Source organism: Balearica regulorum, chromosome Z (genome assembly GCF_011004875.1).
Source record: "Balearica regulorum gibbericeps isolate bBalReg1 chromosome Z, bBalReg1.pri, whole genome shotgun sequence".
NCBI classification, from domain to species: Eukaryota; Metazoa; Chordata; class Aves; order Gruiformes; family Gruidae; genus Balearica; species Balearica regulorum.
Window position 1 is genome coordinate 83,299,679 of NC_046220.1, and position 11,070 is coordinate 83,310,748.

Below are 11,070 nucleotides of genomic sequence, written 5' to 3' on the forward strand. Positions count from 1 at the left end.
TAGATTAAGAGCCAAAAGTACCTACTCAAGAGCCTAACTCAAAACCCAACCCACTGAGCCTCCTGAGAAGGTTTTGCAACGGCCCTGGCACACTTTGCATAGAGAAGTACCTGGGCAGAAATCCCCACTGGTCCATGTTGTAGCACCAGGTACACAGCTGTTAAGAAGCAAACAAGCAATGATTTTTGTTGGTTTTTTCATACTGTTAGCTTTGAAATTAGATTCCTGAAAATGGTTTGTGCCCAATCTCCAAAATCCACCTAAATAATCATAAATAAGCATTGCATTACTACACACCTGAACTCCAGGAACAAGAGAATGACAGTTCCCTGTACATCCTATCTATCTGCTAGGAGAACATGACAATGTGGCTGGAGCAAAGAAAGCTTGTATATGTGCTTATAAATGTATACATGCATATATACACACACATATATACACAGAGAGAGTATACAAGCAACTGAAGCACAAACACAAATAGAAAGGAGAGAGAAGAGTAACCCAGCCCAGCCAGCACTGTCTTCGCAATTGGCTACAGCACATGAAGGACGAATGTGAATGAGCAAGGCAGATGTACAATATCAAACAGGTGAAATGATCAGCTAAAAAAAAAACAAAACAAAAAAAAAAAAAAAAAAAAAAAAAAACCCAACGAAAAACCACCCATAGAGGGCACCTTTATGAGAAGAGAAGAAGAGGAAAATGTTATTACCGCACGTCCTTGGTCTGGGAGTCATGAGTCATAATCCATGCCGAGATCAGCTCTGCCAACTAATTGAACTGAAAAGCCAACTGAAAGCAATCTAATTCCCAGCATCTCCTAGGGGGCAAAGGCTCAGTTCAGAAAGCACTTTTGCAGCTGATCAACTCTAAGCACGTAATTAGACGCGCAGGGTAAAATCCTGGCCTTAGTGGCGAGGTCTTATTGAACCGGATTGAGGCAGGATTTTGCCTGTTGGACTTCGTGAGAGCTTGGAGGCTTCCCTGAATCCAGACAAGAATTTCAGTTCTTTCCAGAGAAAGCATTTGTGCAATTTCTTTCTATTCCCTTCACAAAGAAGTTGCACAAGACCGAAATTTCCAAATGTCAGTGTCCTAAACTGAGGCATGCTTTGCACTGTTTTCACCGGGGCTGGACAACTGCAGCTCCCATCTTCTCAGATCCATCCTGAGATAAGCCAATACCTTGCAGCCAGGTGTGGATCCCAGCCTTAGCATCTCAGGGGTGGCTTTTTGTGACTCGACTTGAGAATTCATTTCATTAACCCACCAGAATAATTATCTCCTTCACTGCAAACCTATCAGCAGTCTCAATGGAGCTAGCACAAGCCAAACTAAACAGCCCTTTAAGTGTTATGGTGCATGAAGTTCACTGCTGCCTCCTTTGTGGGGAGAGTGATGCTCTTTGCAGCACATAACAATGCTGGATATGCATTCAGCTGTTTAACAAGAAGACAAACATTTTCCCCATTTGTGTAAATTCTTCAAGTCAGAAAGTTTTCTGGAAAAATTTCCCAGGACATCTCTGACTGATATCTTCTTCAGACAAAGACCACCGGTGCTTGGAAGGGCACTGTGCACTCCTGAAGGGCTCTAGGCAGAGCTGAGGACATACGTCCCCCTCGTTATCCCTTGCCACAACATGGCGCAGTCGCCAAAATATTTAAAACCCATCAAAAAGCCTTGCCTTGGAGGCAACAAGAAACATGATATTTTGTGGAATTCTTAAAGCTGAGCTAGCAAAACCCCCTCTTACCTGTATAACTCAGCATTAATATTTTTGCAACACACTTAACCAATAACTATCATCAAAGAATAAATTTATTCAACCTGGACTGTGGCATCCCACCCACCATGGGAGGTGAGTGGTTAGGACCATGCAACACTCTGCCTCCTCCATCCTCTGCTTGTATTCCAGGCCAGCACCACGCCTGAGATGTGCTTAAAATTAAGCCTCAGATCCCAAATCCAAATTAGGGATTTCAGTGGTGACTTTAGAGCTGTTCAAAGAACAGAGCATTGGTCCAAAAGTCAACTGTATGTTGTCTCTGACACATAAGGGACAAATCAGGACTTTATTTGAAAGACACATATGAGAGGTTGCAAAGCAGAATAATTGAAATATACAGCTAATAATAGGCTTGTGGAAGTATAACTTTTCTTGGTCTTTTGACAGAGACTTTTAAGATTTACTAACACACCATGTCCCATGCAAATAAATAAAGAGAAATAAAGCAGGGAAAGCACGAAAGGCTCCTCAGCCTTTACTATTTTACCACCAAGATTTTCAACACAGTTCAGCCCTTATTGCCAGGGTCAGATCATAGAATACTTTGAGTTGGAAGGGACCTTTAACAATCATCTAGTCCAACCCTTCAAATCTTCAAGGCTGTATTATTCTGCATTATTTCATTTAAAATATTAAACAATAAACCTCTTGCTTCATATTGCAGCAGCTTAGCCTATGCATGCCCCCCAGTCATATGGATTTGAGGAAGCTTATTATAACACAAGCTATCAAGTCATCAGGTAAGTTTTTATTTCCCCATTATTAACTTGTGTAAATTCAACTCCTTTGAGGGTGAAGCTGTGGAAGGGGATCAAACAGGGCACTCTGCTACTCTTTTTCCCAGTTAATGCATATTCTTACAGAAATCATCCAGCTATAGTAAAGAGGAGCGCTCATTTTTGACCTTATGTCTTTCATCCTGCAGAGGACAAGGTCATGAGACTTTGAAAAATCGGTGCCAGTTTAGGTTTTCTACCTGACTGCAAAATATTGGTATCATCAGGCTCAAAGTAAACAGAAGCTGTTAGGCATTTCTTTGCATGCCTTAAAGACTTTTTATCTGCATATTGACATTGTTTGGGCTCACTTTCTGGATGGAGGGAAAAGGAGTCTGTGTGCATCTAGATTTTGGAGTATAAAAGAGAGAAACGTGAAAATCATTACCCTACCAGCACACCCACCAGCAGACTGGAGCTTCTTCTCCCACCACATGGTGACTTTTCTTGCTCTAGTTGTGATTAGCCAGTTCCCTTCTTCAGCTCCTGGTTGCAGAAAACTTTCTTCCCGAGGTCTCAGGCATCCCCAGCAGATGAAACTGCCCAAGGCAGGCAGGAGGGGAGTCAGAGTATTTACGTGCCAAAGGCAGTCAGCTGAGAGCCCTGCTAGAGTTAATGAGGGCTTTAAAAAAATATGAAGCCAGCAAGGACCTATCGACCTCTGAGAGATGATGGGGAGATGATAACTTGAGGAGAAAAAAAAAAAAAAAAAAGAGGAATAACTAATTGGACATTAAGCAGATGTTCTGCTATTGCAGGCTTCACCCATAATTTAATTTCTCCTGTTTAACTCACCTTGACTTTCCCACTTCTAACATCAGTCCAAAAAACAGTAAAATCCCCTTCTCAAGGTAGAGAGCAGGTTTGTTTGATGGAGTCTATCCCATATAACTGAGAATATCTTCAGTCCTGAGGTTAAATGGACCCTAAGGTACTATTTTGCTTTTCAGTATTCAGACTTGAGCACAGATTTCCTTCTTCTTTCCCAAGCATTTTCCACTTGGGCAAAGGAACAAAGGATGACTGAGGAGAGCTGTGCATGATGGCCAGCTTCACCTACGCTCAACCAAAGGGCAGGTCAGCGTTGCTTTGCAATAGACACAAAAATAGGTCAGTGCAGAAACCTTAGGAAAATCTGATCCAGAAACCCTGGTTTGAAGACATCGTCTGCAGTTCTTCCTCAGGTCACAACTCACTAGAAGCACTTTCTTTTAAAAAAGGAAAAGTTTTCACTGCAATTAAAATACTTAAAAATTCCTCACTTAATGCGTAAAGAATTACAGAGCTGGTTTCATGAAGATCTGGCCATTACTGCAGGCCAACAGCAAACAAGAGCAAGTGATGTCTCACAAAGTCTCTTTGGAAGAGCAACTTTTAAGGCTTAATATTGAACTTTGAAGACATTAAACATATCAACCCTGCCACAGGGTGCTATAGGGGGTGTTGGGGGAGTTTCTGATCAAGCACTGCCAGTCTGCGATGCAGCATGGACCAGCGGGTCCCAGCCAGGCATGTTCACCATACAGCAGACCATACCTGAGAGAGAAAATATTGAATTCAGGCCTTGTTTTGGTTTACTTATTGTGATGGCAAAGCACTTTTCCACGAATCATTGTTTATGAACATACCTCAGTTTTCTGAGCTTGCATATGTGTAGCGCATATTGACAAAGTCTTTGCTTTATTGGCTTTTGTAAACTCAAAAAGACAAACCTCAAAACAGATAATGGAGCCAGTAAGTGACCTCAACTGCTTCAAAGAGCTAAAGGACTAAAGTTTTGGAATTTCTTTAACCAGAAGTTCAAAGCGTATTGTTTCAGATTCAATTCATAAGTTAAGGGGCTGATGGGAGATACATTCCAAAAGTCAGTCTGAGTTAGACTTTGGAGGTTAATAAAAATAAGATACATTGCATGGGTTTTCTAAAGAGAGATGGTGCCTAACTAACCTGAATCCTCTCTCTGATTATTGACTATTTTTTAAGAAATAAAAATGTGCCAGCTTTCTTATATTTGCAAGATAGTTTGTTATAGAATAAGCTGCGAAGTGGAAGTTAACTTAATTCAGCTACAGAAGGTATGGACTTATTCAGGCATCACTGGGCAGTGAAGGGCAAACAAGGACTTTTGCTGAAAGGAGAATAAAAGAGCCAGAGCTTATCAAATGGAAACCCATGGGTGTGGGGGATGTAGGGGGGGGGTTGAATGAAAGGCATGGACCTTATTAAAAAAAAACATTACAGGAAAAATCAATATGAAGCAAAAGGTCTTTTCATTCCTTTGGATGAAAATATGCTCCAAGAATATGGGAGCAGCTCCAAGTGTGTGGGACCAGCGTCAGCCTCCCCACATCATCCTTCTCACCTTGGGCTTCCTATCCAGCAGGTGACCATTGGGTGGGGTTCTTTTGCTTTTTTAGGTGTTTTTCATATCAGTCCTCTGCATGTGATAATGACAGGAATAATGTTATTCAGGTGCTGCATTAATATCCTCATCAAATAATAAAATTTGTGCTTGCAAAATTTTTAAATATGGTTCACTTGTCATCCCTTTTATCTGGCAACATTTATCCCTCCTAGATACATATGCATCACCAGAGAAAACTCCCCAAAAAGAAAGAAATGTGGAAAAGCGTGCAGACTAACCTTGTTCAAACCAGAGAGCAGGGTAATGGTGGGGTGAAGATGGTGGTTCATTGCACGAGCAGCAAGGCCATTGCAATCTTGAGCTGTTGAATTCAGCAAAGAGCAGACGAACTGTGCTGCACCACCCTTATTTACACAGAGCACCCACCTAAATCCTGTACATCAAACTGTCTCACATACAGCCAGAATTGGCCTTTTTTGAGCAGCCTCTATCCACCACAAGCATCAATTCAAGCTATAATCAAACTCCTCAAACGGTGACAGAAGTGGTTGTCCTTATGAGCTTTAGGGGTCCCTGATTAGCACAGAAGGAGGTACAGAAAGGTGAAGGACATGTCCTTGGAAAGGTAAAGGCAGGGAAGACATACTTAGACCAAGGAAAACAATGTGACAGTGGTGAGCCGGGACTCTATCAGCCTCAAACATGCACAGGGCCAATTACAAATCCTGACCAGACACGTCTCTCCATGGCACTCTGCTGCTTTCCTTCCCTGCGCTTTTCTTTCTCCAGGCTGGCCCTGCCTCCTCTCGCCAGAGGTGATGGAGAGTTTTCTACACTGATATTTTGAGTTAGATTTTAAGTGAATGAAACTCCCACGCTCTCCCCAGACCATTCCAGTCTGTAATTTTACTTTGAAGAAAATCAGAGTAATCTGAAATCTCATACCAACAGTTTTCTGCAGGGTGATGTTTTTATATATATATATGATTTCTGGACAGTGGATTGCAAAGGTATTAACCGAGTCCAGTGAGGGTTTGAAAATTAACGTGGCCTCAGCCACTGTTGATCTGATCATCTTTGCTGTGCGCGTCTTCCTCTGTTTTCCCTTCAAGCCCTTCTTCTAAAGAAATACCTAGGAAGCATGCAAGACATATCTCTGTGTTACAAATAAAGCAGCAGCATTAATATTTAAAGTACTTAATAACCACCTATCAAGATATGGCAATAAAGTAAATTAGTACTCCAAAGTTCTGACTTGGATCTCACTTACATTGGTGTTACAGCACTTAAACTATTGGTTTCAGTTGGGTCATTTACAGACGAATAACTGAGGTTGGTCTGACCTTGCATTGTTCTAATAAATACATTACAGCAACAACAGATCTGGAGTCAAAAGGACTTTGCCACTGGTTGCAACAGTAGCATAGTGTAAATAATACATGGATATTAGAAAAGCAATTACGTCCCAATATCAGAGCCCATATCATGAGCACATACTGCTCTGCAACACAAGCTGGCTCTATTGGGATGAATGCCCTTTCTAAATTACAGTGTTATAGATCAACTAGATATTCATTTTGTTTCTGTAGTTACGCAAAGCAGGAGACTGCTCCACATTTAAGGTCAGCCTGTTTGGGTTTTTTTTTTTTTTGTTTGTTTGTTTTTTAAATAGATCTTTAAGGACATGAGTTCATCTTTCAGAGAAAACAAAACCTATCCTTGGCCTTGGACAGGTGCAGGATGTTTAGCTCTCGTCCATCCAGGGTGATGCAGAGGGGAGAGAAGAAAGGCATGAGCAGGCACACTCAGGTAATCTGCAATCATTCTGATGTCATTTTGGAGGAACAAAACCAATACCTGGCCTAAGCTGGTAAATTTGGGACGTGTTTCTGCAAACAGCCCTGGCAAGGAGCTCACCTGTAGGCTCTACACTGGAGATGCCTAAAATTAGGAGAGATTAATTTCATGCTAAGTATTGTTGCCACCTTGTATTTGCAGGAGGTGCAGACTCAACTTTTCTCTGTCTCTGTTTTTCCGTCTATAAACTGAGAATATGAATAATATACAGCTGAGTTCATTAATACTACACAGGCTGTTGGAGAGCCCGGTCAGCAAGACCTTGACCACATCTTTGGACAAAGCCATTTGCTACTTGGCAGAGGACCTCATTTGCCACGCAAAAATGATGAAACAACACTCTGAGATGAGCCACATTGAGTCTTCTTGTGCAAAGAGTATCATTGGGCTTAAAAAGAGATGGTTGAGGCTAGCAACCCAGCCAGACCCATCTAAGTCTATGTGATTTATGGTTGGATTACTGGGAGACTTTAACAAATATCTGTCCTTCATAGCAAACCCCTTTAAATAGCCATACTGATGGTATAAAATTATGCAGCAGAAAACAATATATTTTTTTATCAAAATAAGATTGACTATGATAAGGAGGCAGGGCAAAACTATTTTAATGTCTTCTGAAGCATCCAGTGTAAAAACATATATTTGATTGCTCAGTGAATACATCGTGACTGCTTTTCCAGCTGCTTATTAGTATAAAAATAAAAATCATAAGGCTAATAGATGAAAAAGTTGTTAAGGTATAGATTAATTAATCTTTTGGTCATGCAGCTACAAAGTTTGCTTATCAAAAAAATACATTTTTCAAGCAAAAGCTTAGCAATACTCACTAAAAATTCTCACTAGGGGTGGTCAAAAATACTCAGTGCAGAAGATGGAAATGATCTGCACCACAAAGACAGCTGATGAGAGCTCCGCGCATTAAAGACCCCACAGAGGACAGTCAGCATCTGGTGAGTGGGTTGAAAACTCACCCAAAAACTTTAATAATAAGAGCTTATAAAGATGCAAATGCTTGCTAGTTTTCCAACCAAATCACTGAGTTACATTTGTACCTGTCTTACGAGCCTCTTCTCTGTGACAAAGTTTAGCATCAGCCTGGCAAAGTGCCTGCAAATCAGCTGGGATAAAAAATTGTTAAGATAGCAGAGCAGTTAATGGGGAAGAGCTTAATATTTCAAGGTCAATAGTGCCTGTTGACATGATTTCTTATAGAAAGGGTTGTGTAGGTCGCTGCCTGTGTCTGTCTGCCAGCCTCTCCCTTCTGCCTTCCAACTCCTGTCCTAAATTTCAATCAAGGCTGAGAGCATGTCAGTGCTCCCAGAGACAGTCTCTTCCTAGATAGTTTATGGAAAAGTTTAGGTAAATAAGTAGTTGTTGTGAATAGTTCACATATACTTGTGCTCTCCTTATACCAGAAAACTTGCAAAGGGGAGAAATCCCAACCAAGGAAGGGCATCTCTGGTGTCTAATATGGCAGGAAATCTGATTTAATCTCCTTTGTTCATGTAAGCATTTGTAACATCTCTACGCTGGGTCAGTCCTATAAGGTCTAATATGGGATAAGCCCACTGCTACACTTATTTTAAAAAAAAAAATAACCTGGCCACCATGATCCAAAATTCCAGAAGAAGATAATTATCCTCATCTCACTGTTCACAAAACTGTCCTGGTTGTGTTTTAGATGTTTTCAGCTCGTGGACACACATGGTTCCTCCCCCGGTGATGTGCAAACATTTAATTCTGCTAGCAGGCTAAATGAAGTGATGTCAGCAGGTTTATTTTATAGAATAAGAGACCTGCACAAGCACAGAGTCAAGATCTGCTCTCTGTAGAATATTGTGTACATTGATTTTTACTAATTATTCTTTATTCAGATGAGTGAGGTTACACACTGGTCAGATATAATCATGTAAACTCAAGCAGATAGTCTGTAACAGCGGATAAAGAAATTCTGAAAAGCAAAACACATTTTTCTGCCAGTGTTCACAGGTTAATTTTCATTCTCACCATCATTCAAAGAGCCTACTCAGTCAATTTTCCACACAGTGAGATATTGAAATCCATCGCTGTTGCATAAACTTTCCCAAAGGTTGCCACGTGAAGCAAAGTTTCTAAGAGATTTATTAAAGACATGATTGAGGAGACATTTCTGAAACAAAAACCCCCAACATTCCCAGTACACAATACTTCGTGACACACCTATACGGGAACTCAAAAATGCCATTAATCTTTCAAGTGAAAGGGATGCATATTCCATATTTATCATCCTGCACCACATGTTAATGGACACATCCGAGGAGCACGGCATGAGGGACTCAAGTATTTTATTTTATCGCCTGATGGCATTGGCAATAGGCAGCAAAGATGGCAAATTATTTGCAAAATTATCGGCCTCTCTCAGTGTCTCAGCACTTCTCAAGGGAAATAACGTGCTTAGAAACATGGATGTTGCCAAGATTAACTTCCACTGCCTGAAAGGCATTTTCCTGCCTGACCTGACTGCAGCCCACAGTTTTATCAAGTGCTGCTAAGCAAACAGGCAGTGAGATGAAAACGCTCCTGTAGAGCCCCAGGCACCAGCTCCGATGCTTAGAGGGTATTTCATTCACCTTGTCTGGGAAAAGGACGAACTTCATTTTCCAAAAAATTACTCTAAGCCCAGAAAGGCAGAGACTGCTAAAATGGAGTGTATGACAGTCCTGGCTCTTAGTACATCTGACAAGACCTATTCTTTGCAAAAATAAACAAAAGATGACCTGTGAAAGGGTTGGAGTCCTTTTTTTCTTTCAAAAAATGCAAAGAAACCCAGAGAAAGCTTTTTTTGTTGATGAATTCTACCATTCTCTATCAGATCAGTTAAACCTGGCCTGGCAGCAAACTTTCCATCTGGGGCACCCTTCGTATGTCTGGAGGTCTCAAAAGGCAGCACCAAATCACAGGAATCGGGATGGACAGGGGTCCAAAAGCCCCTTGTCCTTTCCCTGCCAGACCAGCTACTCCAACAGCAAGGACCTCGTTACAACCTGACTTCTGACCCACTGGTGACAGAGAATTCAGTGGCTCCCCAGGAAATATTTCCAGTGCCAAACCCTTGGTTATCCATCCGATAAGTCACTGCCAGGTGCTGCCAGAGGAAGAGGGGTTGCAGGCAAAGGATGAGGCAGGCAAAGATGTCCCCATTGGCCCCAAGGTGCTGGAGGCTGCAGGCAGAGAGGGGTGATTTCACTTCCATGAGTTGTAAGGAAATGTAAAACAATTATCAAATTGTTTTAAATAATGTAAAAACAATTATTTTGTTAAATATTTCAGAGTTCTGCTTTGCATCTTTGCTTTTCTGCCTACAGGTACCTACTTAGGTCTATCTCAGTTACCTAGTGAGACACCCTCCTGTCACATTTCTGTTGACCCAGTGGTAGGATCTGAAGTCTGTATTATTGTCCCTGAGGGCTACACAACCATCTGTTTTCTACATCCTACCTTCAACAAAATACTCATCTCATGCTCACAACCCTTGGTTAAGACCTGAACTTGCTAAATCAATAGTTTTCAGGTGTAGAAAAGAATTAGTGGGGTCTCAGTTTCCACATGTAGGAAGCTTTGGCATTGGCGTCCTTGTAACCAAGGTGTCTTCTCCACCTGAAAAGGTGCCCGTGGCAGCAGTTATGCACACTTAATGGAATATTTTCCCTTTCTGTGATCGACAATAGCTCCTTTATGGATTTAAATGGTTTATTCCTCCATCCAGATCCACTGGGAGGGCTTAGAGATTACTTAAGCCTTAGAGCAAGAAAACAACGAAGTGATAAAAATTACCTGACAGCTAGCACTTCACCACCCAGGAGTAGATCCTCGTTAGCAGTGCTCATCACCGCTCTAGAGCTGGATGGAGAAAACAAAAAAAGGAAAAAGAAAAAAAAATGGAGATTCATAACACTTTTAGTCCAAGAGGCGATGCCTGTCATGCCTGTGGTGGAAGAAGGCAGGTCCGTATCTGCCTTGGCTCCACCCAGCAGGTCCCACAACCCAAAGGCATCTGGCTGGGTGCCGTTAGGAGAAAGGAGCAGCTCAGAAAAGCAAAAGGAATCACTTAATCACATGAGCACAGAGCTAAAATCTAATACTTGGTACCATATAGCATTGCTGAGGCCAAAAAAATGTAAACTGGCAATACCAGTTTGAGGGAATACCAGCAGAAGGGCCATTTATTACTTTCCTTATTTCTTCGGCTCTTCTCTGAAGTATCCTGGGCACTGTCAGACTGTGGTGACACATCTCTGTAATTC